A 24294-nucleotide genomic window follows, 5' to 3' on the forward strand; every position below is an offset into this window, starting at 1 on the left:
AAAGGGATAACTTGGCAGCTATGAAGATGAGATTTAAAAAATTCTTTCTTTTTTGTGGGTGGAACAACAAACCATGCTCTGGATTCAAGGACAGTTGTTTCCATATGAAAGAAGTTTTATTTTTATTTTTTAAAAAAAATAGTATTGATGACTAATTCAGGGCTCTCGCAGGGGGCAGGTGTGCAAACTAAAGTCAGGTTCACTCTTTTATTCACTTTTCAGGAGCTTCGTTCCCATACCTACTCATGACAGTTAAAAGGACTTTCATTGCAGTCAAGTTATTAGCTGTGTGCTGCATCTTCAGCAAGATCTTGCATGCATCAGGTGCATCCATCTAAAAAGGGCTACGCTTTCCAGGCTGCTACCCTTCAATCAGAAACATTGATCAGAACACAAACTCAGTAGAGAGATGAAAGAACGTTGCTTCCTAGTCATCCACCAATTCATCCCTTAATTTGATCCCACACTTTTTGAATACAATCTGCATTTTTCTAGGGCTGCCGTTCAATTAAACGAAGCTGATCAACAGTGCATGTTTTAGTTGATTGATTTGCCAATTCAGTCTGCATGAATTGCATAAAGTTTCTAAAGAAAAATACCATGCTTCCGTTTGCTTGTAGAGGATGCATGTAACATCCTTTAACATACTGTATGTTAAAGAAGGCATTGCCTTATAAAAGGCATACCCCTTTCTTTGTCACAAAGGATAGAATATAAGGGATGACTCTTTGAAGATGGGGCTTACCACCTTAGGTTTTTATAAATACTTCAATTGAAATTGTTTCTTTTTTAAAAAAATAATAATCTGCTGACCAACTAATCACAGCTCAGATTTCACTAGGTGTGAGAAGGCCCATTGAAATAATGACTTACACTGTAATCCAAACCCTTTCTGCACCAGCTGTGGTGTTGTGTGGATTGGCTAGAGTCATTTTTCTTCACAGATGGTACTTCAAGACTGGGAGGTGGAGGGGAGACCGTGAGAAGAAAACCGATTTTTCCAGTCTTTTATAACAAAGGTAAAATTGCCTAGCACAAGAGCCTCTCTAGAATAATTTATCTGATTTTTTCAGGTATCTTACACAGGGGCACCTTCAGCATGGCCCAGTTTTCAAAGTATTTGGTCACAGAAAGTAGGAAACGCAGCACAAAACCCCCTGATTAGATCTATCTGAAATTCAGCAGATATAACTTACTTCAGGGGTACTTCCTTGCCTGCAGTTTTATCCATTTGTGTGAAAAAAGTTATAGCCATTTCTAGATTCCCTATTACAGACAATGGGGACAAAATAGATCTTCAGATTTAACAGATTTGAGCTAGATTAACAAATCTAATTGGAATGAAGCAGAGCGGATTCAAAACAGATTGTGCTGCTTCCAAATGTTACAGATACAGATTCAATGCAAGTCATGTGGTCAACGTAAATTTATTTACTTTCCACTAGCACTAGCAACTGACAAAGAATAGAATATGAACGATTTACAAAGCAATCTAAATGCCCCCTTGCACTGAGCTGGAAGGGTTGGATTGAGTGGAGGTGTTCCTCTGCTCTGCTCTGCATGCTAAACCAGCCTCTGACTAACCCCCCCTGATTGAGTGATACATCTGTCTCTCCACTGGCACCAACCTCTCCTCACTGGCAGCAGTCAGCAAGAAAGCCACTGGATCCCAAACTGGTTTGACTGCCATTGCTTGATGGCATCAGACCCAATATTGGCCCAGTAACTACAATTACACCAGCTCACACTACACTTTAAACTTCCTGGATGACCTTCTACCCACCTGAATAATTCTGACAGATATCCCATTCTATCATGGCTGTATATGTTTGAAAATTTAAGATGCATCAATACTGTATGACATGGGGAAAATGTACAATATTGACAGGGTAGTTGAGGAGCCCAGAGTAAGGTTACCAGATTTTTTTCAATGAATCCAGGGAATGCTTTTCAACTTGTATGGGGGCTGATTTGTAAATCCGGGGACTGTCCCCGGGAAACGGGGATGTCTGGTAACCTTAGCCCAGAGCATTTGCTACATTTCTAACAATATTTTTTTGCATGCCAGCAGAGGAAATGTATTTACTTACCTCTTATCTATGCCTGTTTCTGTGATATGTATTGTGGGAACGAGGTACTATATATATTTGGGCTGCAGCTTCAAAATGTTACAAGTTATTTTCCAACCTCAAGAAACTTGACAAATCAATCACAAGACAATCTCCTTCTCGGAAGAGAGGCTTCACTTGAAATATTTCTTACAGTCGAGGCAAGAGAGCAACATGAAACAGTTTCCTTTAGCTTCCTTGGAGGTAAACAGGAAAACAAAAATCCAGATGCTCTCCATCAACAGCTTTTCTGTTTGCCTATTGAACAATTCAAACGATTTGGCTTCTGACAACAGACCTATTACCATTCAGTGTTGATTTGGGAAATCTAACATTAATATTTGATTTGCTACCTTTTGGCTGACAAGTTAAACAAAAAGGCAGGTCATGACATTGTTTTCATAGAAGAGATGCAACCTGTTGCTAACAAACTTAGAGGTGCATATATAATAGGAGCTTTGGAGTCTTCTGGGATCAGAAATCGCAGATGTGCAGGATGGCTGGAGGCAAAGTCAATGAAACAGGATAAAAGCTCAAGCAAAGGAGAGTGGGCCATCTGATCCCGGCAACTTGACAGGCTTCTGTGTTGTATACCCCTGAGCTCATGTGGTGTATAAAGAAGAGGGCTGCACATATATTAAAACCAAATCTCTCTTTTTTGCTTCCATGTGTTGGACTGAATAGATGAACAGTCTAGCACATTGAGACTTTGGCTTTGTTTCCCTAATCCAGCCAAGGGATGTTGAAGGAATCAATGGAAAACAAATTGTGTGTCAAGGTGTGTCAAGGTTCCATAACCCCTTTGCTCCCTAATTGTGAAATAACCAGACCAGACAGAAGATATAGAGATTGGGTTCAATAAGGCCACAACTTTATTGATTACGGATGTGAACGGTTTTGGCTTAGGCATTGGGTAAAGCCATATTCTGCCCAGTCCATTTGCTGGAAGTGCAGCTAAGAGCAAACCACCACTAGGGTGAGCCCTAATGACCCACATCAAATAGGGGTGCCCCCAAGGGATCCTTGTTGGGGGAGTGCTATGGCCCTTGCTCTCGCCTGGGCATTTGGACAGAAGCATATCCTCCCGGATCATTTTACCGGGATCCTCCTTTAACCAAGGAGGAGCAAGCAGAGGCTACAACCTTCCTCAAACCATTCAACCCCCATTGTCAAACTGACTTTTTCTGCGAAAGGTATCCATCTTAGTTCAATCTTAGTTCAAAAACAATTACTTTTCATTTAAAACGTCAAATAAAACAGTAAAACAAATGGTTCATAATAATGGCAAGTGGGGCCATCTGAACAAACATCATGATGGATATTGTTGTTATTTAGTCGTTTAGTCGTGTCCGACTCTTCGTGACCCCATGGACCGTAGCACGCCAGGCACTCCTGTCTTCCACTGCCTCCCGCAGTTTGGTCAAACTCATGTTCGTAGCTTTAAGAACACTGTCCAGCCATCTCGTCCTCTGTCGTCCCCTTCTCCTAGTGCCCTCCATCTTTCCCAACATAAGGGTCTTTTCCAGGGAGTCTTCTCTTCTCATGAAGTGGCCAAAGTATTGGAGCCTCAGCTTCAGGATCTGTCCTTCCAGTGAGCACTCAGGGCTGATTTCCTTCAGAATGGATAGGTTTGATCTTCTTGCAGTCTATGGGACTCTGAAGAGTCTCCTCCAGCACCATAATTCAAAAGCTTGCATGTATCCTTTTAGGAGAATGGCTTTAAAAGAGAGTTGGACAAAATCATGGAGGAAATGGCTATCAGTGGCTACTGGCCACAATGATTAGCCACAATGGTTATGCTCTTCCTTTCTGTTAAGAGGCAGTAATGTTTTTGAATACTAGTTGCTGGAAACCACAGGAGGGGAGTGGGCTCTTGTATCTGGGTGCTGCTGGAGGGTTTCACACAGCCATCTGGGTAGTCACAAGGTGAACAGAATGCTGGACTAGATAGGTCATTGTCTTATCTGGAGGGTCATTCTTATGAGGAATTTATTCCTTCATACGATGCATGCAACATACAAACACAGCAGAACTCCAGCAGAAGGATGGCCGTTTATGACAATTGATACAAAGCTATCTCCTGGCAACACCATCACAGCAGTTGGTGAGCAATGGAAGTCAATTCTTCCCTCAGTCAATTCTTCCACAGCAATAGCATCAGGAATCCCTGTAAAGTGCACATTACAGTATTATTATTATTATTATTATTATTATTATTATTATTATTATTATCATCATCATCATCATCTGCTCCAGATATTCCCCAATCTTGCCCATTCTCTGCTGTTTGTCACTCTTTCTGTAGTAAACAATATAAAAAATGACATGTTTATTTGCATGTGCATTCCTTTGTTTTGATGGATTGCCGAACAACAATGTAATAGCTCCATGAATGGTGTGTATTTTCACAAAGGATTCAGATTTAATTGCGACAGTTAATCATTTTCAAAATCTTCCCATATTGATTAAGAGCACCCTGTCATACACTGGCTTAATGCTGAAGGTTTTGTAAATAATGCATCATCATTCTTTGTGCAGAGTCTCTGGTGCACAGCTAAAGTCTATGTTCTGGAAGGAAACAAAAACATAAATGTTAACAACTTACCGTAAGTCAGAAGAGCGCCTCCCCCAAGCGGAGGCAGCCTAAATGTGTGCTATTTCATCTCATAGGGGACTTTGCACAATTCCTTCCATGGGTTGAAATAAAGTGTCAAGAGAGGGGGTTGCATGACCACGACTCACCACCTGTCGCTTCAAGGACCCCCCAATTCCTGCACGATCAAACTAAGGCAGAAGGTGGTGGTGGTGGAGTGGTAGCGGCCACCAATTTGGATGCCTTTAAAGGCAGATTAGACAGATTCATGGAAGATTTTCAGCAGGGGTGGATTTTACTCTTTGAAATTTCAGCGGTGCTCTGTGGAAACCTAAAATTTGGCACCCCCCATTCGCCTCTCACCCTCCCTTCTGCTCACTACATCATAGTTGTGATGCCTTATGGCGCCCCCTAGGCTCAGTGCCCAGAGCAGCAGAATCTGTAAAAGGTAAAGGTAAAGGGAGCCCTGACCATTAGGTCCAGTCGTGGACAACTCTGGGGTTGCGGCGCTCATCTCGCTTTAATGGCTGAGGGAGCCGGTGTACAGCTTCCGGGTCATGTTTTCAGTGGTTACCATCCCTGATGACTGTTCTACTTCTGCTGCCAGAGGATGGACAGAAAAACTCTCAGGTATTCAACTGCACTCTTCTTATCTCCATCACCTCATACCAGCTATCAAAATGATGACATTTCAAAAGTTGTTGGGCTGCTAAAAAACTGTTGGAGCCAATGCTGTGATTTCAATTGAATTAGATTGGTTTTTATTTATGTTCTGCAACAATGACTTAATTGGGCACAATTCAGACAGACATTTTCAAGGTACAGTTGGTTGTGGTCGCCCCAGCCTTCCCTCATTTGCAGATCTGCTAAAAGAAAAATCTTCTGGGGGTTGAACAGAAAACTGATGTCTGAAGGATGAAAGAAATAAATGACTGAAGAGGACTGTGCTTCAGTTGCTTTAAATGTCTTAGTGGCTGCAAAGTTCAAACACAAAATCTTATTAATTATGACATTTCAAATACTCTTTTGGAGCTAAAATGCTTTAATAGAAAGGCGCCATAATCCATATGTAGTAAAGTAGAAAGAAAGAAAGAAAGAAAGAAAGATTGCTTCCCAGAGAGATTATTTTTATTCATTAGGATCAGCTAAATGAGATTAAGCTCGCTGTTTTTAACAGTGCTAGAGGCAAGGACTGTGTTTAGATTTGCCAGATGTCAAGAGTTTGGCATGCGGCACTCAGACTTATACTAGTTTTCCAACTCTGAAAACCTACCACCAGGATTGGATCTATAATTAAGAACAAAACAGTGAATTCAATGACGTCTATCATATGACATATTGAATTAAATCAATCAATCAATCAATGAATCTGGAGCTGTATCCAACTATGTTATTTTCAGAGTAGACCCATTAGAATTTAGTGGTGGTATTAAGCTATGTTTTGCTCCGAGTACAACCACTGAAATTAATGGACATGGCTAAGTTAGGTCCATTAATTCCAATGAGTCTAATCTGAGCAATATTCATTTAATTCCAGCTAAGTTTGTCATGTCCATTAATTTCAATAGGTCTGCTGTGAATAGTACTGACATTGGATACAACCCCTGGGATTTAGGTGTCATACTTCTATTTACACATTCAAACACTGGTTATTTCAACAACCCTACTAAGATCATGTTTGAGGACTAAAAGATAAAGGCTTGTTAACATATTTATTCACTACAAAAGATAAAGGCTCATTAACATATTTATAGAGGATTCAAAATTATAGATAGCATTGCTAAAAAATCTTAAAGTCCTTTACCACACCCTGGTGAATGCCTCCTATCTAAATGAGCAAGGTGCTTGGATCAGTCAGGGTGACCGCTTGCTCTCTGCACCCTTGTGCCTCTGGCTGATAAAAACTATCAGGGAGAGGACAGCTGGCTGGGCCAAGGAGATGGTTAATGTCTGTTTATTAGAGGGGGTGGACCCTGCCTGCTCAAAGGAGGCAGCAGTAAAACTGCTCCTTAAGAAACTCTCCCTGGAAAAATCTGACTAACTATTGCCACTTGCTAATCTCCCTTTCCTGGGCAAGGTTCTAGAGTGGGTGGTTGTGGACCACACCCAAGTGCTCTTGGATGAAACTGATTTTCTAGATCCATTTCAGTCGGGGTTTAGGCCCAGTTATGGCACAGAAACTGCTTTGGTTGCTCTTTATCAGGCATCCCCAAACTTCGGCCCTCCAGATGTTTTGGACTACAATTCCCATCTTCCCCCATCACTGGTCCTGTTAGCTTGGGATCATGGGAGTTGCAGGTCAAAACATCTGGAGGGCCGTAGTTTGGGGGTGCCTGCTCTTTATTATGACTTCTGTCATAATCAAGAGAGGAAGGGGAAACGTTTCCCTGTTAATTCTCCTTGACCTCTCGACGACTTTCAGTACCACCAACCATTGTATCCTTCTGGAGCGGCTGGCCGAGTTAGGAGTGGGTGGCACTGCTTTCTGGTGGCTCTGGTCCTACTTGGATGGTGTTGCTTGGGGGGATGTTTTCCAGCCCCATGGAGTAATCAATGTGGAGTTCAACAGGGTTTTATCCCTCCTGAAATCTACAGGTACACCAAATAAATAAAGTAAGTAAGTAAGTATGTAAGTTTGAGGCTGGTCCAGAAGCAGAAGTCAGTGCAAAACACTATAGCCCAGTTGTTGAGTTGAGCAGTGTGGATATTGCACTTATGTTAAGCAGACTGCACTGGCTGCTCTCAACCATTGGGCCATGTTCAGTGTCTTGTAACTAACATATAAAGCTCATAAGAGAACTAGGCAATGTTCAAGGGAAAGTTGTTTCTGTCTGATTGTCTCTGAAAACCCTTCTTTACCAGAAAAAAAAAATGTGAAGGAGATGTTTATAAAGAGTGGACCAAAATTAGACATCACCTTTTCAAATAATATAGCCTTTGGTGTTGTGATCTTCCTGGCTACCAGTCTGTTTATCTACGTGCTTAGATTTACTGCTGCAAGAAAACCAGTATTTAAAAGTGGTTTGCACAGATCATGCTTCGCTGCATGTGGTTTTTGGTTTATTGGTTTAACAATCAACTTCTCTGTCCCAGCAGCAAAGGTTGTTAACCTTTCTCTTTCTCATGACAAATGTTCCTATTGTACATGTTTTCTTGCCTTCGGCTTAGTAAACAAAACTCCTATAGACAGAAAGAGACTTCATTAATTTCACTTAAAAGCAGTTGGATTTCATCATTGTTTGTCTTGATTATGGTCTGAAAGCTAAATACCAAGAAAGGTGGCATGATATGATTTAGGATTAAAACCAAATCTCCTAGTCAAGCATAGCAGAGGAATTTAGTGTTATGAAACACTATTTAGTGTTGTAATTGTTAATGCTGTGATGTCCCCAAAACAAAAGACATAAACATGGAAGGAGAGTCCTGCTGGATCCGACCATAGCAACCTGTTGGCTGCAATGGCCAACCAGGTGCCAGCTGAAGCTCACAAGGAGGACATGAGTGCAATAGATCCCTCCCAGTTGTGATCCATGACAAATAGATTTCAGAGGCATATTGCTGATACTGGAGACAATATATAGCCATTGTTACTAGTAGCTATTGATAGCTTTATCCACCAGGAATTTGTCTAAGTTGGTGGATAGAGAATTTCATAATGTGAAAAAGTACTTCTTTTTGTCTGTCCTGAGCTTCTCTCCAGTTACCTTTTAAAAGTTATTGCTGTAACAACTGAACAGATAAAAATAAAATAAACTCAAAATCTAAAATGATAGATTATTGAACTGCACCTGCCTATTCACTAGATCCCAATAACTCACTAAGGGGAAAGGAGGTGTCCCAGCTTATTATTTTGAATCACTAACTAAGCTAATGGCATCCAATCTAGTCTTAATTCATAATAATCAATTCTTTTATTCAAGACTACAAACCCTGAAATGCTAGCGCACGCTTTAGTTTGATGCTTTTCTTTTCTTTCCTTTTTCTTTTCACAATGAACGTAACCATTTCTGGTATGGTCAGCCTTTGGGGAGTATGCAATCATCTGTTCTGTTGATAAAAACAATGTGATTCTTTCATCCCAATTTATGCTTCCTCTTAATGATTGTTTACCATGCAAACAGCAACACTGTCTTGAAGGCCGTCATGGCATCTGAATGGATAGAACTGAATGGATAGTGTGACTATTTATTAGATAAAAAAATTCCTTCAGTAGCACCTTAAAGACCAACTAAGTTTTTATTTTGGTATGAGCTTTCGTGTGCATGCACACTTCTTCAGATAAATAGAAACATCTATTTATTAGATGTTTCTGCGCAGATAAATGTTTCCCAGAGCTGGAGCTCACATTACATCAGGAACATGTGACCAGCATTAGAATTTTTACAGCCTACTTTAATAGGCCCAGAGAGTTCTCTTTATGCGAGTTCTGTGCTGACAATTTGGAATATCTTAGGTAACTGATGATGGCATTAAAGATAAAGGAAATAAGACTTCAAAAGTAGTTAGCAACTACTTGGCTCTGATTCTCCATGCACGAGAAACTATATTGTGGAACATTAATCAGTGGGTCGTTCCTGCACAAGCGGCAGGAATGGTTGATTTCTGCTTGCAAGTGCTGGGCCTAATGAATATCGAAATGAAAGCAAGTAAAGCAAGATTTCGGGTGGCAACTTTAACTAAGGTGGTAGTGGATAGTGGGGTGGGGTGGCACCACACACTTGGCCACCACTCAGATGTGCTGCTGCTTCTTACTAAGAGATAAAAGTTTGGGGTGATGGCAATGTGCAAATGCATGGGTGGAGCCAATCTGGCACTCCTGCTGGTGTGTTTGCACCATGCTGACCTCACCACTGCCTCTACCTTCTTGTAAGCAGCAGCTAGGCAATGGGCCAGAGGTCTTCCAGAGAAAAATGTCAAGACGGAAGGAACCCAAAAGAGCCCAATGAGGACTAAGTTTGATCAATGGCCACAGAACGCTGGCAGGCTGGGGGGGGGGGGCATGTAACACTGGAAGGAAGGAGGAATGGAATGGAATATCCTGCAAAAGGGCATTGCTGTCTAGAACACTCAGCATGAGCACTTCATGCTACAACATTTCGTTGGAGGTCCGACTTCTAACTTTTAAAATTACTTTTGAAAATGTACCTGTCTTTTGTGCTGAATAGGCATAACAAGCTTAATATTTAGTATGCACTTAAAAGCAAAATCTGCTGCCTTGTGAGCCAGGTCTCTTTTTTATGCATCACCTTTTCATTGAAATTCAAATGAAGTTTCACATTATACAGCTGGCAAATTTTCAGCTTGGTTGCCTACCTCGTGCCTGTCAGGGATAGGGAAATGAGATGGGTTTTCATCCAGATTCCAGGTGCAATACACTTCAGTCTTGGTGTGATGCCACAAGGGGATCCATTTTCATTCATCTGTCAAGAAAATAAAGAGCTGCTTTTTGCCGTGTCCACTTTAAATTCATACCTGAGTGAAAGCAGACTTAGAGCACAGTCAGTACAAACCCAGCAGCTTGGCACTTCTTTCAAATAGCTGCCTTGGTCCTATAATTCTAGCTGTTTGGTTTTTAAATGCTTCGTACATAGTGCTGTATGCATCCCAGTCCCCAGCAATAAGAGACTCCAGAAGTGCTAGCACTCATTCAATGGAGTCTGTAGTGTCTTCAAGATACATGGTTTTATCTGCATGTATATACAATCTGAGTATAGGATGGAAGGGCTCACAGCATTAACACTCCAACAGATCTTTCCTTCCCATGTAGTTTTCAGGGGAATGGTGCCCCCAAAGCCATAGCTTTGGATTCAGTACAGAACAGTTACCACCATTAACCTAGCAAAGAAACTAGTTTGACCAGTTCAGCAGGTTCCTCTGCTAGAATCTGACCTCACAGATACAGAATCGCAGTCGTAGAAAAACATCCAAAAGTCACAGTTTGGGAATAATAATGATTCACGTGTAAATCTCATGCAAAGTAAAATACACAAGTATTGTACAATCACATCATTTTGTTCAGTGGTCTTAAACTAATTTCTGCAATGTAATATCAAAATATACCCAGAAGTCAGACTAATTAGCAACAGATACCTTTAATTTATCACACTTGTGACAAGACAAATATCCCATTTGGTCATTGTCCAAACTGTCAGCTGTTCATATAACATGATGAAATATTATTTCCAGTTAGTGACCCTAATCTAATAATACTGTAATTCACAGTTGTACAGCACTTCCAAGTGTTCAGAGCATTTCACATGCATTATCTTGCAGTAGTCCTTACAAACAACTTGTAAGGTAAGTCAGTATTATCATCTGCCATATTGCAGATGGGTGGTAGTGGAGAACTGTGGCTGACAGGGAGTGGTTTGCCTGCAGTGCTACGAATTCATGGCAGAAGCAAGATCTGAACAAGGAAATTCCTGATTCACAGCTCAGTTTTCTACTTGCTACTTCTCATGTGTGTCCCTGAATGGATATCCATGCCTTGGTGCAGATGTCTGCAAGGAGTAAGCCTTATGAACAGCCTTCATAGAATCATAGAATTTTAGAGTTTAGGTCCCAGCCTCCAGAGCAGGAGAAAACTAGTTTGCTCCATCTTCCATGTGACAGCCCTTTAGATATTTGAAGATGGCTATCATATCTTATTATTATTATTATTATTATTATTATTATTTATTTATTTATTTATTTATTTATACCTCGCCCATCTGGCTGGGTTTTCCCCGCCACTCTGGGCGGCTTCCAACAAATACCAAAATACATTAAAATATCACAGATTAAAAACTTCCCTAAACAGGACTGCCTTTAGGTATTTTCTAAATGTCAGGTAGTTGTTTATCTCTCTGACCTCTGGTGGGAGGGCGTTCCACAGGGCGGGTGTTATGTGGTCTCGGTGGCCGCTCCCAGGCACCAGTCTAGCTGCCGCATTCTGGATTAATTGCAGTTTCCAGGTCACCTTCAAAGGTAGCCCCACGTAGAGCGCATTGCAGTAGTCCATATCTCCTCTCAGTCTCCTCTTCCCCAGGCTAAACATACCCCTCCTCAACCATTCCTGATAAAGTTTGGTTTCCAGACCATTGATCATCTTGGTTGCCCTCCTATGCACACATTCCAGCCTGTCAATTTGCTTCTTAAACTGTAGTGCCCAGAACTGGACACAGTACTCTAGCTGTAGTCTGACCAAGGCAGGATAGAGTGGAACTATTACTTCCCTTGATCAGGATGCTATGCTTCTGTTGATGCAGCCTAGAATAGCATTAGCTATTTTATTTTATCACAGACTGACTTCATAAGCCATGTAAGCAGCTTATGAAGCCCAAATATTATTCCTGCCCCGATTCTCTACAAGTGCATTATTTGCAGGAATCACTTTATGACTTTGTATTTCACATTTTGCAGCAATAGCATTCAACACCTCTGCTATGTCACACTTGCAAAGGTTTTATACTGAAAACTGATCGTGGTAATGACAAGTTTGTCAACCTTTCAAAGTAAAGGCTAAAACCAGTAACCTCTCATCAGCCATCTTGTCCATTCTGATTTTTCTTTTGACACACCTCCCATTTCCCTCAAGACAGCACATGAGAAATAATTCACACATCTTTGTCTTGGTTTTAAAAACAAAACAAAATTATAACAGATCGTATTTTGTTCCTGCATGTTTACACTATTTGTTTTATAGTGCATGGGAACCATTAAGAAACATATTGGTTTATAATGTACTCTCTAAGTACATATTTATAGCTAGTTTTATGGTAATGAATATTGCTGGCTATAATCATAAAACTAATAAAGGCATAGGTACTGTACATCTGGCAAACCATGAAAGCTGTTTACAACGGTTGCATTCAAATAGTCATCCATTGTACACTCTGTGCTCATCCTGTCTTTGGCAACTGAAATGTACTTAGCATTCAGCGCTTTCTTTAGGGGGCAGCTAAGTGGCTGCAATCACATGTAATACTCCTGTCTTCATATTGTTCTAAGCTGCTTAATAACCATCTGATATATGAAAATAGACACCTGTACATTAGTACATGCAACTGCCATGATAAAAGAGGAGAAAGAAATGTACCTCTTTAGTCATAGCAGTCATATGTATTTTGGTTCCCACAGCACACCCACATGCTTCCAGGATAATGCATACATGGCTGAGTTAAAGGTGCATAAAAACAATAGGCAATCCCATGGAGACCGCAAATGACTTCCTTGAAGAATTAACCGTTAGAGAACCCAAGTGCATGAAATCAGATCAGTTTATGGCTTTATGCTTTATGGTCACCTTGCGGAAACACCTTTCAATGGCCTCACGTTGGAACATGCAGAGACATTTGTGTGCTGTCCTTCACGATGCAGATTAGGAGTGTTCACCACTGCAAAATTCCTCCCCCCCCCAAAAAAGTGTATAGCTGATGTGGTAACGTTGTTTGGAAGCCTAGTTTAAGTGGAACTGCTCTTGTTCAGAAGCTCTACTACTACAGGCAGACCATCCCGTGGGAGCGCAGCAGTCATTTGAATGATGGACATGCAAAGGGTGAAGCGTTGGAATCTCTGAATTAGTATCTAGACTGCAATTCCATACTACATGGGGAATACCCCGTATTATATGAGCAAAGAGGGGAGCTTTGTAAGTGGATGCTGAATATTTTGTGGCTATTTCAAATGCCTTAATCCATCCTCAAATCCCTGTCAATCAAAAAATTACGTTTGGCAGATAGCAGGGACCTCAGGCCATTTGGCTGTTGTGAAATGTTTTCCCTGTTCTACATTTAAACAAATCAGCTTTAATTATATTTTAAAAATGCAAATGTCTTTAAAGTGTTTTCAACTCCAGATAACGAAAGCTGCTCCCCCTGTTCACAGCTCTATACCGTGAACCCATATGAAAGTCATTTTCTAAGCTGAGTGAGAGAAAGATTGCAAAGTCTTTGTAGTCATTAGTAGAAAGAATCAGAGTGGTGGATAGGCAGTAGCTTAGCAATGCACAGCACAGATTTTAAGTGCATGATCTTCCAGACTGTCTAGTTCAGCTTTCGTCAACCTGGTACCTCCAGGTGTTTTTAATTCATAACTCAATCAGTCCTACCCAGTATGGCCAATTGTCAGGAGGGCACCGGTTTGGGGATGGTTGCCCCAGTAAGAAAAGTTTTCATAGGAACTAGAAAAAGGGTTCCTGAGATTCCGAAGAGCTGTTAACATTCATTGATAGAGTTTACTTATATTCCACTTTTCTACAATGAGCTGTGCCCAAAGCAGCTTACAGCAAACATTCAAAGCATCAAAATACAGAGCATTAGAAATACAAACATACACATTACAGGCCAGTAATTTTTTTAAAAAAATGTCAAGAATCAACAATTTGGCAAACAGAAGCAAAATAAGAGTTAGTCAACAAGAAAGTTTCTGGAACTTGTATTGGTGCCTTCCAAATACAGTTCAGAGAGGAGGGGTAGATGACATATGGCTGGCATACAGGCTGGATGGCATACAGCTGGCTCCCCCATCTCTCAACCAGAGGAGACTGACAGCAGCAAAAGGCAAATGTTGAGGAGGACAAATTGCCACAGTGATGGTAAGCCCCTTCTCCAAAGATCTAGTACTACTAACTGCTGGTGCAGGTCTTATTGCACTTAATGGGCTTGCTAGACCATTGGTACGACTCAATATAAAGAAGTCCCTTCTGCCCGCCTCCCCCTTTTCTGTCTATTCCAGAATGGTTGGTGGAAAAACACGGAGCTTTTCACTGTTAGCTAAGGCTACATACACACTATACTTCTGAAGGACATTCGAAACACATTCCTCCCCCCCCCTCAAAGAATTCTGGACACTGTAGTTTGTTGTCAGTTGCTGGGAATTGTGAGGGGTAAACTACTGTGCCCAGAAATCTCTGAGGGAAAGAATATGCTTCAAATGTGCTTTAAAGGTATAGAATGTACACAGCCTATGTTTTTTCTTAATCTCCCCCCTTTTTTCTACAGATACATTTGCTGCAGGGGCTTCAACCTGTCCCTGCAACTCTTCCGTTTCAGGATACTATCATTTAATTTGATTATATGTCATTATAGGAGCAGCTTAATCCGTTTAAAGATGTTGGGAGGTTCCTGGCCATTACATGAGATTAAAATGGATGACTTTTGAAGGTCCTTCCGATTCTAGACTTCCAAATTTCTTTAAGAAATAAAGTACTAGGGAAAGAAGATGTGAGCGCTACAATTAATTGCACAAATTCAAAGTGCTAAAGCTGCTTACAAAAGAGTTTTCGCTCTTTGTGCACCATAATTAGGGCTGCAATTACTTCAAGATTGTGCTTTTTTTTTAAAAAAAAAAAAGCTCTTTTGCTCCAACACAAAAGGGTTCCATTAATTAATATAATGTCTAGACTGCCAACATGTTTGTAAATGAACTATGAACATGCAGCATAAAATTGACCCAAGTAAAATGGAATTCTTGCAAGTTTAAATTTCTAGCAGTCCCTCCTTCACTGCACAATGAGCATGTAAGTTTGTCAGGAATCCTTTCTCTTTTTTGACGCGTACTCACATCTGTTGGTGATGGGTCATGAAAGAGAAGGTAAACCAGCAGGAAGTCACAGGCCATAAAACAGTGTCATGTCTGCCATTGGCCCTTAAACTCTGAGCCATGATTCGCAGCTTGGAAGTTTAGACAGCCAATCACGCTGGGAATGGGAGTGGCCCAGGCCTTCAGAAATGTATATAAGCAGCTTCTTTGCCTCTGTTGTCCAGTCCTGTTAGTTCAAAAAAGGTTCCTGCTGTTATCACTGTGTCTTGCCTGGTGGGAACCCACCTACACTTCAGCAACACTCTGTGCTATAGAACAAAGGGAAGCCCCGCTGAGTGAGAAGAGATCCATTCTGATCATGTGCACATGTGATATACGCATGTGTGAGTTAGCCCCCAGTTGCGGAATTCTGCACTCTGGTGCTACTCTCAAGGATCTTAATTTGGCAGAGGGAAAGAGAGGAGTGGGTGTGTGCTGTGAGTGCAAAGTAAAAAAAAAAACAATTAAATGGGGAGGTGCCATTAGGAATAGTCAGCTGCTGCATTTCTGAATGCAAGTTCCTAGTGATTTTGGGTGTGACTAGCTGAAAAGCAGATAGGGTGTGCTGTTAGACTGAGTCCAAATGCTATCTTTAAAACGTATTACCTGAAATAGGTATCTACTACAGGCAGTGCATGTAGTCTTCTGATATATTATCCATTGGGAATTCTCTTGACTTACACTGGAAGCTGACAAAGAAATGTTGATTTTATACCATCTGTTTAAAGCAAGTGAAGACGGCTGTGAGGAAAACAAAAGGTTCAAAGGGAGGAAAGACAGATGGATACAAAAGATACACTTTGGCCGGTACTACATGGTACCTGGTGGCATCAATAACTGTCTTTCCTTTGCTTTAAATTTTTCCAAAAGTGTTGGGAAATATGGTCTAAATGCTCTTACAAAGGATTAGCACTTTGGAGAACTTAGGAGGATCAGAATTATCAAAGTGGTGCCTTGTAACCCCCCGTGGGCTGTTGTCCGAAGCATATATGAGAGTGAAATTAATACCCATATCAGAGCATATTCAGGCATACACTTTTGAGTAGTACAGTCAGAAAGGATGTCCAATAACCTGACTTTGATAACTAGCTGGTAGCTCTCCAGCTGATGTTCAGAGAGATCCCCTACCAACCTGCATAAGCTTCTGAAGCACCACAGATGGAAAGCTCAGGCGTTATCTCATTATCCCTCAAAATCTTAACTTCAATGTCATATTTAAATCTCCATTCTCTATAATCATAAGCCAAAGTCTTCTGAAATACATGCCAACTCTTGCCATGCTACCCATTGGAGGTTTAGCTCAGTCTACAGTTGGACAGTATCTGAGTATAGCAGAATTCAACTAAACTAATTGGGAAAGTATTAGGATTACTGAAATATGTCTGGCCTGCTAAACATATGTGGTGTATAGAGAAGGTTATTATGCTGATGGCTTGAGGGGTACTCATAGCTTATAGCAGTGGTACCTTCTCTCTCTCTCTTGATTCTTTAGTCTCTCATTTGCTCTCATTTTCAGGGCTTTCCTAAATTGTTTCTTGGTGACTGTGCATCTAATCCACAAATGGAGGTGCCAACTAACAATCAACCCCTCTCAGTTCGGTTGGTCCACCAGAGGTTTCACATACAGTCGAACCTTGGATCCCGAATGCCTTGCAAATCAAACGTTTTGGCTCCCGAACGCCACAAACCCGGAAGCGAGTGTTCCAATTTGTGAATGTTCTTTGGAACCCAAACGTCCAACGGGGCTACTGTGGCTTCCGATTGCATGCAGGAAGCTCCAGCAGCCAATCGGAAACCAGGCCTTGGTTGTCGAACATTTTCAGAAGTCGCCTTTGACTGGACTTAACCGCCCAGGGGTCCTTTACCTTTTTTTTTTAAAAAAAAAAACACCATTCCATGCTGACTCTTGTGGCTTCCGATTGCATGCAGGAAGCTCCAGCAGCCAATCGGAAAACAGGCCTTGGTTGTTGAACATTTTCAGAAGTCGAATGGACTTCTGGAACAGATTCTGTTCGACAACCAAGGTACAACTGTACTGCAAAAATGGATTGTGTAGGAAATTATAACATCAATAATTATGAACCAATGACTTTTCCAAAGCTGCTTAGTGATGTCAGGGACTTACAGCTCATAGCTCACACGCTTAACCAAGTACTTCTTACAACCTTACAACAGTGCCTCTTGTCCACACTCCCTGTTCTCTTTCAGTGTTGGGTAACCGCAGAGGCAGAGAGGTGATTAGCATTACGCAAAGTTGTTACTGCATGTGCTTCATGGAAGACTGACACACGCTGCACAGTTCCTCCCCTTCAAAGCCACCATCTGGACACACCTAAGGGCTGTTTCTTCTTCAATGATTGCATCTGCTTGATGTGACACTTCAGGCCTCAGTTGGTGGTTTCTCTCTCTCTCTCTGTTCTTCCTACCCCCAAAGCTGGAGAATACAGATGCCAGTGGCAATTTGAGCAGAAAACAATCTGCCTGCAATAGCATCTCATAAGGATGGAGGGGGATTTGGTGACTTTGTTTTCTTTTAGTAAATAAAATATTTGCAGCCCATGGAGAAATAGGGAACTCAGTGATTCCCTACCAGGCAGACATTCACAGCTTAGAACAGCTGCTGCAGAAACTATTCCTTTCCCCATCTGTGTTTCAGAAAGGTAGCAGTAGGAAAATCAACATTTTCAAGATATCATGTTTTCACTGCTGAAATGACAGATTTTTCTGTGTGCTTGTAGATACACACACTTTAATAGCGCAAGCGGGCCATTCTGAACCTGGCACACGTCATATGTTGATGGATTCATGCTCCCATCAGCCGCAACCAACATGATGAGAGTTGAAGTCTAAAACATCTGGAGGACACCAGAGTGAGGAAGCCTAGTGTAAGCAATCTTTATTGCACATGTTTATTGTGTACATTGTATTTAGTGTAAATCTCTATTAACCCGATGAAAGTACATCACTATTTGCTTAGTCCAAAAAGTGTTTGTACAGTATAAGACAAGGGGATGGCAATGGTTATCAATAGCATGTTTTGCATGGGAAACTGCCTCAGTTTCAAGCTATGCATACTCAGTTTCAAACTAAGCACACATTCCTTGATATTTCAAAGATGTTCAGATTATGTTCTTCATGACTTAAGAAGGATGGAACATTCTGCACTTGGAATGTATGCCCAAATTTGTTCTGTGAATCCACATAGGAGAAAGCAAAAAAAAACACCAATGGATTAGTGCAAGCACCTGCCTAGGGAAGACAATCTGCCCACTGGCAACAAGGGTTGCATCCTCCTTACTCCCAGGGAAGAGTGTTAAGACTGCACTGAAACTCACTAGGTTGAATTCAACAAAACCATTGTGGAAGTGAAATGAGTTCCTGTGAATGGAATTTTATCACAATATGTGATGTGCCCAATGTGTTTTGACATATACAGTTTCTCAGACAACAAAAACAAAAGTATATTTGGGGGGGGGTACAATCTTGATCCTATTGGAACAAGTCACTGGAGGATTTTATTTCTGTTTGCTCTTTGAAAGACTGTATGCTGCCCTATGTTGCCTACCTCACTAGTTTGAAATTTTGTACATCTCTCATTTTGACTTGTCGGCTTTTTTTAGTTCTGTCATCTTTGTTCCTACATCTTGATGTTTGTTGTTCTATTTCATAAAATCCGTCTTTCGAAACAGATGGAGGTGGCAAATCAGGTGATGTTGGTCTTGGGTCAAAGGTCAGCAATTATGGGCAAATCGGGTCCTCCCTTAAAGAGGGCACGTGTTGCAGTGAGACCTGGCAACCAACCTGTTGTCGGTGAGTATGATTGGATAACCACAACACCCATTTGGTAGGTCCCTCAATGCAGGGTTCAATCAGGCCAATGGGGTGCAGGCTAAATGGATCAAAGGACCTATATATACCTAAGCTTCCTCTTTCGGTGCGTGCATCGGAACACCCGCCCACCTCTCCCTAATTTTAGGGCTTGTGTGCTTGATCTTGCTATGCCGTCGTGTGTTGTCTGTCGTTGAGACAGGGGCACGGCAGGAATTTTTCCCACTTACTGATTGGCTGGTGCCATTTGGGTTTCACCTGCCATGTAGCAAATCGTCACAACTTGTAAGGTGCGGATAGGCTCTGGTTCAGGTGATAGGGGTGGGGGAACGCTCTTGCCATCCCTATGTGAAGGGTATTACATTAAAGGAATCCAGGGACTCAATGGTTTGGTCAATCCTGTGACCAGGGGGACATCTGGGTGGCGGACATAGCCTGTTCACAGCTTTCCGCCTATCCGGGTGTTCACCCTAGGCTGATTTATGCTGGTGCCCTGGGTCAGCACTACCTGCAAGGGTGCAGGGAGCTAGTCAAACCAGAGCCTATGCAACCACTCACTGGCCAAAATTCTGCCATTTGAGAATTTGAGTCTTGTCTGAATTTATTTAAGGGGGAGGTTTAAAGGTCTGAACACGCAAAAAGGCCAACAGCAGAAAAAGGTACAAAGACTCAAGTCACCTCCATAGCTTTTTTTAACCTTTCAAATTATTTACGCATCCTAAATGAAACCTTTTCCCCGGTCTTATTTGGGATGTGTAAATGTATACAATTTGAAAGGTTAAAATACTGTGGATGCAGGCTCATCACATTTTGTTCAGATGCAAAATCTTCTTTTGACAAAAAATACATTTCAATATGAATATATAAATACATTTAAATATGAATATTTACCGTAGATAAGTATTTAACTGATTGGTTGTTGTTTTTAATGTTGATTAGTGTAGAAATGGGACAAAACAGGATTTCTATGTGAACATACAAAAAAAATAAGACTGGAAATAAATTTATTTGGATGATGGTGGACCAACTGGCAAGCATGTATTCACCGGCCTGATTTGCTTCTTAGGTTGCCGGTTGTATAACATTACTGGGTTGGGGTATATGTATCTTGTCTTTTGTTCCCTGCCTGGTGGTTAGGGTTTTCATGGGAAGATTTCCTACAAGCATGCCACCCTTCCTTTGCCAACATCATACAATTCAAAGACACCGCATCAAGCAATTTGCTAAATAACCAAAAGAAACAAAGAAGCCTTTCACGATCAGAGCACTTCTCGAGAGCAGCAAGCTCAACAGAAAGAAATAGCTCATTGGGGTCCATTTACCTTTATCTATTCCGTACTGCAGGACCATAGGCAACATTTGCTCAGTGCGTCAGTGTGACATCCACACAGTAAAGTATTATGTTCATAAAGCTGACTTGATTGTGTAACTCGTCAGTGTAATGTGAGCCCGGAGTGGGTAATGTACAGAAATTATGGCATAAAAAAAAGAGAGAAATGAGGACAATAGCCCTGGAGAAATGAGTGAGTCATTGGCAAATACCACTGATTGGCCTGCAATCTTGAAACCACTCAGAAGCACTCCCACTGGACTCAATCAGCACCCTGATCCAGAATCCCACAGACACGCTAATACAGAGAGAGAGAGAGAGAGAGAGAGAGAGAGAGAGAGAGAGAGAGAGAGAGATGATCTTGCTCTCAGGGGCTAACTCACACTTAGCAATTTTTACATGCAAAGGGATGTTCATGCTGATCTGATTCCTCCCTTGAAATAAGTGGAACAGCCCTTGTGGGAGCTGGAACACCTTGATCACTCTGGAGCTCCTGTGCCAGTAAGAAATTGCTTGTTCGTGAATGACTTTGATTACTCACAGATATTTCAGACTATTTTATTTCTGACTTTTGTTTTATTTCTAACATATACCCCACCTTTCTTCTAAGATGGAACTCAAGGCAGTGTATACGTGGTTCTCAGGTGACCTCTTAAACCAGGTACTGATCAAACCCAGACCTGCTTAGCTTCAGTAAGATGGCAGCCTCATGTATCTTCAAACCATACCCTGAAGAAGAGACAGGTTGAATTGGAGAAACAAGAACTTGAAATGAGAACTGGGGAAAGGTCTTCCTGCTTAACAGTGTTTTGTAAATAACCAGGTTGGGATAATCATCATGCCCAATATCACACAACATCAGCTCTGCATCATTTTACTAGATCTAGAAACCCCACCTAATAATCTATGCAGGACTAATTTTTTGATGCATAAAACCAACCTCAAATTTCAACAGCCCTGTGGTCTTTAGGGGTTGCTAAAGTATTCTCTAAGCATGACATTTCAGCCTCACATCTTCACTATATGAAAAGTTTCAGTTTAGCCATAAGGGCAAATATTTCCAACTAAGAACCAAAAGTCCTCACCAGAAGAATACAATAGGAGAAAACAAAACAGAACACTGTCCTAAGCCACAATTCTATACACATTTACCTGGGAGCAGTAGCGTAGGAAGATGGGGGCGGTGAGGGCGCACCGCCCCGGGCCGCGCGATCCCAGGGGCGCCATCGTGGCTGCCCCTCGCCCGCGCTGGGTGCCACGCCCCACAGGCGGCACGCCGCGCCCCCAAAACATGCACCCTGCCCCCGCACGGCACGCCACACCCCCAAAATGTGTGCCCTGCCCCGCCCCCAGAACGCGCACTATGTCCCTGGGGGCAGCGCACCTGCTCTCCGCCCCCGGTGGAAGAGCATGAAGCTCCGCCACTGCCTGGGAGTAAGGATCAATGAACTGAATGCATCATATTTCTGAACAAATATATAGGGTGGCACTGCTAAATAGATTTCTAGTAAGCTATTTCTGTGCTTGCATTTCTCTAAATGTAATTTGAAAGTAAAATTATGTGAGTGCTTTGTGATGGGAATGTAGCATGCAGATACCATATCCTCCAACATTTCTCCAATGAAAATCCCATAGTAATAATTATGATGATAATTTTATTATTTACACCCCACCCATCTGACTGGGTTGCCCCAGCCACTCTGAGCAGCTTCCAACATATATAAAAACATAATAAAACATCAAACATTAAAAACTTCCCTAAACAGGGTAGCCTTCAGGTGTCTTCTAAAGGTTGCATAGTTACTTATCTCCTTGGCTTGGGAGTCACATAACTCCATACCCTACAACATTTGTCCAATGAAAATAGGGCTGTCCTAAGGAAAAGCAAGACATTCTGGGATCAAATCAGAGGCCGAGACAGCTTCTGTAAATCTGGGACTGTCCCTGAAAAATAGAGACTCTTGGAGTGTCTGACCTCTTCTGCTCTGATGTTATTTAACATAGTGGCTATATAGTAGTTTGAAGATCTGAAGACATGTGGATTAACTCCTAAAAAAAAACCCAATAACTTAAACATTGGACATTAAATAAATGGAAAATATCAAACTATATCCATGGGAGTTGTAACCATGAAAACTTTCTTTCATCCCCTTCTGAGAAATGCCCATTGACAGCTGCATCATAGACAGGAAAATAATGGCCTCCTATAGAATACTTCAAAGCAATGTTGATAATTCAGAACCCCCGCAGTAATTCTTTGGTTTGGCTACCACTGAGACTTTGTTTAAAGAAAAAAAAAACCTCTATTTCTAAATGCTTTGATTGACTTCCTGCAGAGTTGTGATGAGACATCAAAACCCAACAGGTAGTACTGCCATCAGGCTGTTCCATGTCACCTCCCCCCTCCTTCTCAATCTTTTCTTCTTTGTCAATACAGAAATGAACCTGACAAACTTTTCACCTTCTTAGAGTTGTGGCAATCTTCAAGGCATCAGCGCAATCATTTATGTTCTCTGGAAAGCAGTGAATAATCAGGTTTTTATTCATATATGGCTATGTATATGTCCTTTGGTATAGTAATATGTAGGCTGTATATTATTGTTTTTCTGGAGAAAAAAATAGTCTCAAATTTAAGTAACTGCAGCACTTGTGGTTGTACATTACGGGCACAACCACATCCTAGTGGTTGTGCAACCACTAGGTGCAACCACTTTTCAGTTACACCCATCTCAATGGGAATGAGTTAAGAACATGGTTATGGGATAGAGCTTATTTGGCCCTACAGCTATATCCAATAGGTGCCTTCCAGAGGTTGTTAGACTCCAACTCTTATCAGTAATGCCAATGGTCAGGGACGATAAGTGTTGTAATCCAAAAACATCTTGAAGGCACCATGTTGGCTACTGCCTACATCTAAAAATACAGTCATTATTCACAGATCTCAGCGGGTCCTGAAGAGAGAGGTCAGAACTGTCAGAATTTCATGCTAATTGGTAACAGTTTTTGTCCTTTCACAGAGGCCTGCACTGCTTCAAGATCATCAAGGGAATAGAATTCCCAGGAGCAATATAAGACTCTATCCACAAAGCCCAAAAAACTTTCTTAAGGAATGCTGTGAAAAACAAGAGAAATAGCAGAATGCTTCTCTCCATTGGCAAATAACATTTTTTTGTGCTCTTATAAACAGAAGTATGTCACTTATATCTTACGATCAAGACTGGTAACTTGGGAGCTGGAACACAGACATATACTGCTGAATCCACAGTTTTATTTATTTTGTAGCTGTTTACCTTGTCTTTCAAAGTAGATGGCCTTGCAAGACAGCTTACATATACCTGTACAGTAATACAACAAAATTAAAAATTATTAATAGAACAAGAAATAACAAAACACCCACCCACACAAATTCATCAGTGTCAATGTAATACATGCTTAACATTCCCAGGTAAAGGTGGGGAAGATAAAGTGATAGCCAACTGTGGTCTCCTTGTGCAGACTTTGGCTACTACAAACATGAGTTCCTCCTCCTCCTCCTCCTCCTCCTCCTCCTCCTCCTCCTCCTCTTCTTCTTCTTCTTCTTCTTCTTCTTCTTCTTCTTCTTCTTCTTCTTCTTCTTCTTCTTCTTCTTGTCTTGCAGCCCTCTTGCATGCTCTGGAGAGTTGAGTGATTGCTGGCATTGGCTGGGACAATTTTGGATATTGTCTATGGGGTATAAAATGAATAAGGGCGTGAGAGTCCACCCTTTGTCAATTGTATTTCAACTCCATGGTTTTAGCAGTCTGGTTCACACATCATAGTAGACATACCTTCCAAGTGCCCTGAAAAAACCTCAACCATCCCCAAAGCCCTCTAGCCATCATGGCTTCACACTGTGT

The 24294-nt window shown here is 41.4% G+C and overlaps 1 long non-coding RNA gene across 1 annotated transcript; it reads right to left on the reverse strand.

The window, feature by feature from the left end:
* Positions 1-2792: 2792 nt before the first annotated feature.
* LOC118093882 (uncharacterized) lies at positions 2793-23948 on the reverse strand. Its single transcript, XR_004693706.2, has 3 exons — positions 23710-23948; positions 10015-10121; positions 2793-4275 (listed from the first exon to the last, which is right to left on the reverse strand). It is a non-coding gene; the product is annotated as an uncharacterized LOC118093882 (long non-coding RNA).
* Between the last annotated feature and the right edge of the window lie 346 nt (positions 23949-24294).

This window comes from Zootoca vivipara, chromosome 5 (assembly GCF_963506605.1).
Source record: "Zootoca vivipara chromosome 5, rZooViv1.1, whole genome shotgun sequence".
In the NCBI taxonomy this organism is placed as follows: domain Eukaryota; kingdom Metazoa; phylum Chordata; class Lepidosauria; order Squamata; family Lacertidae; genus Zootoca; species Zootoca vivipara.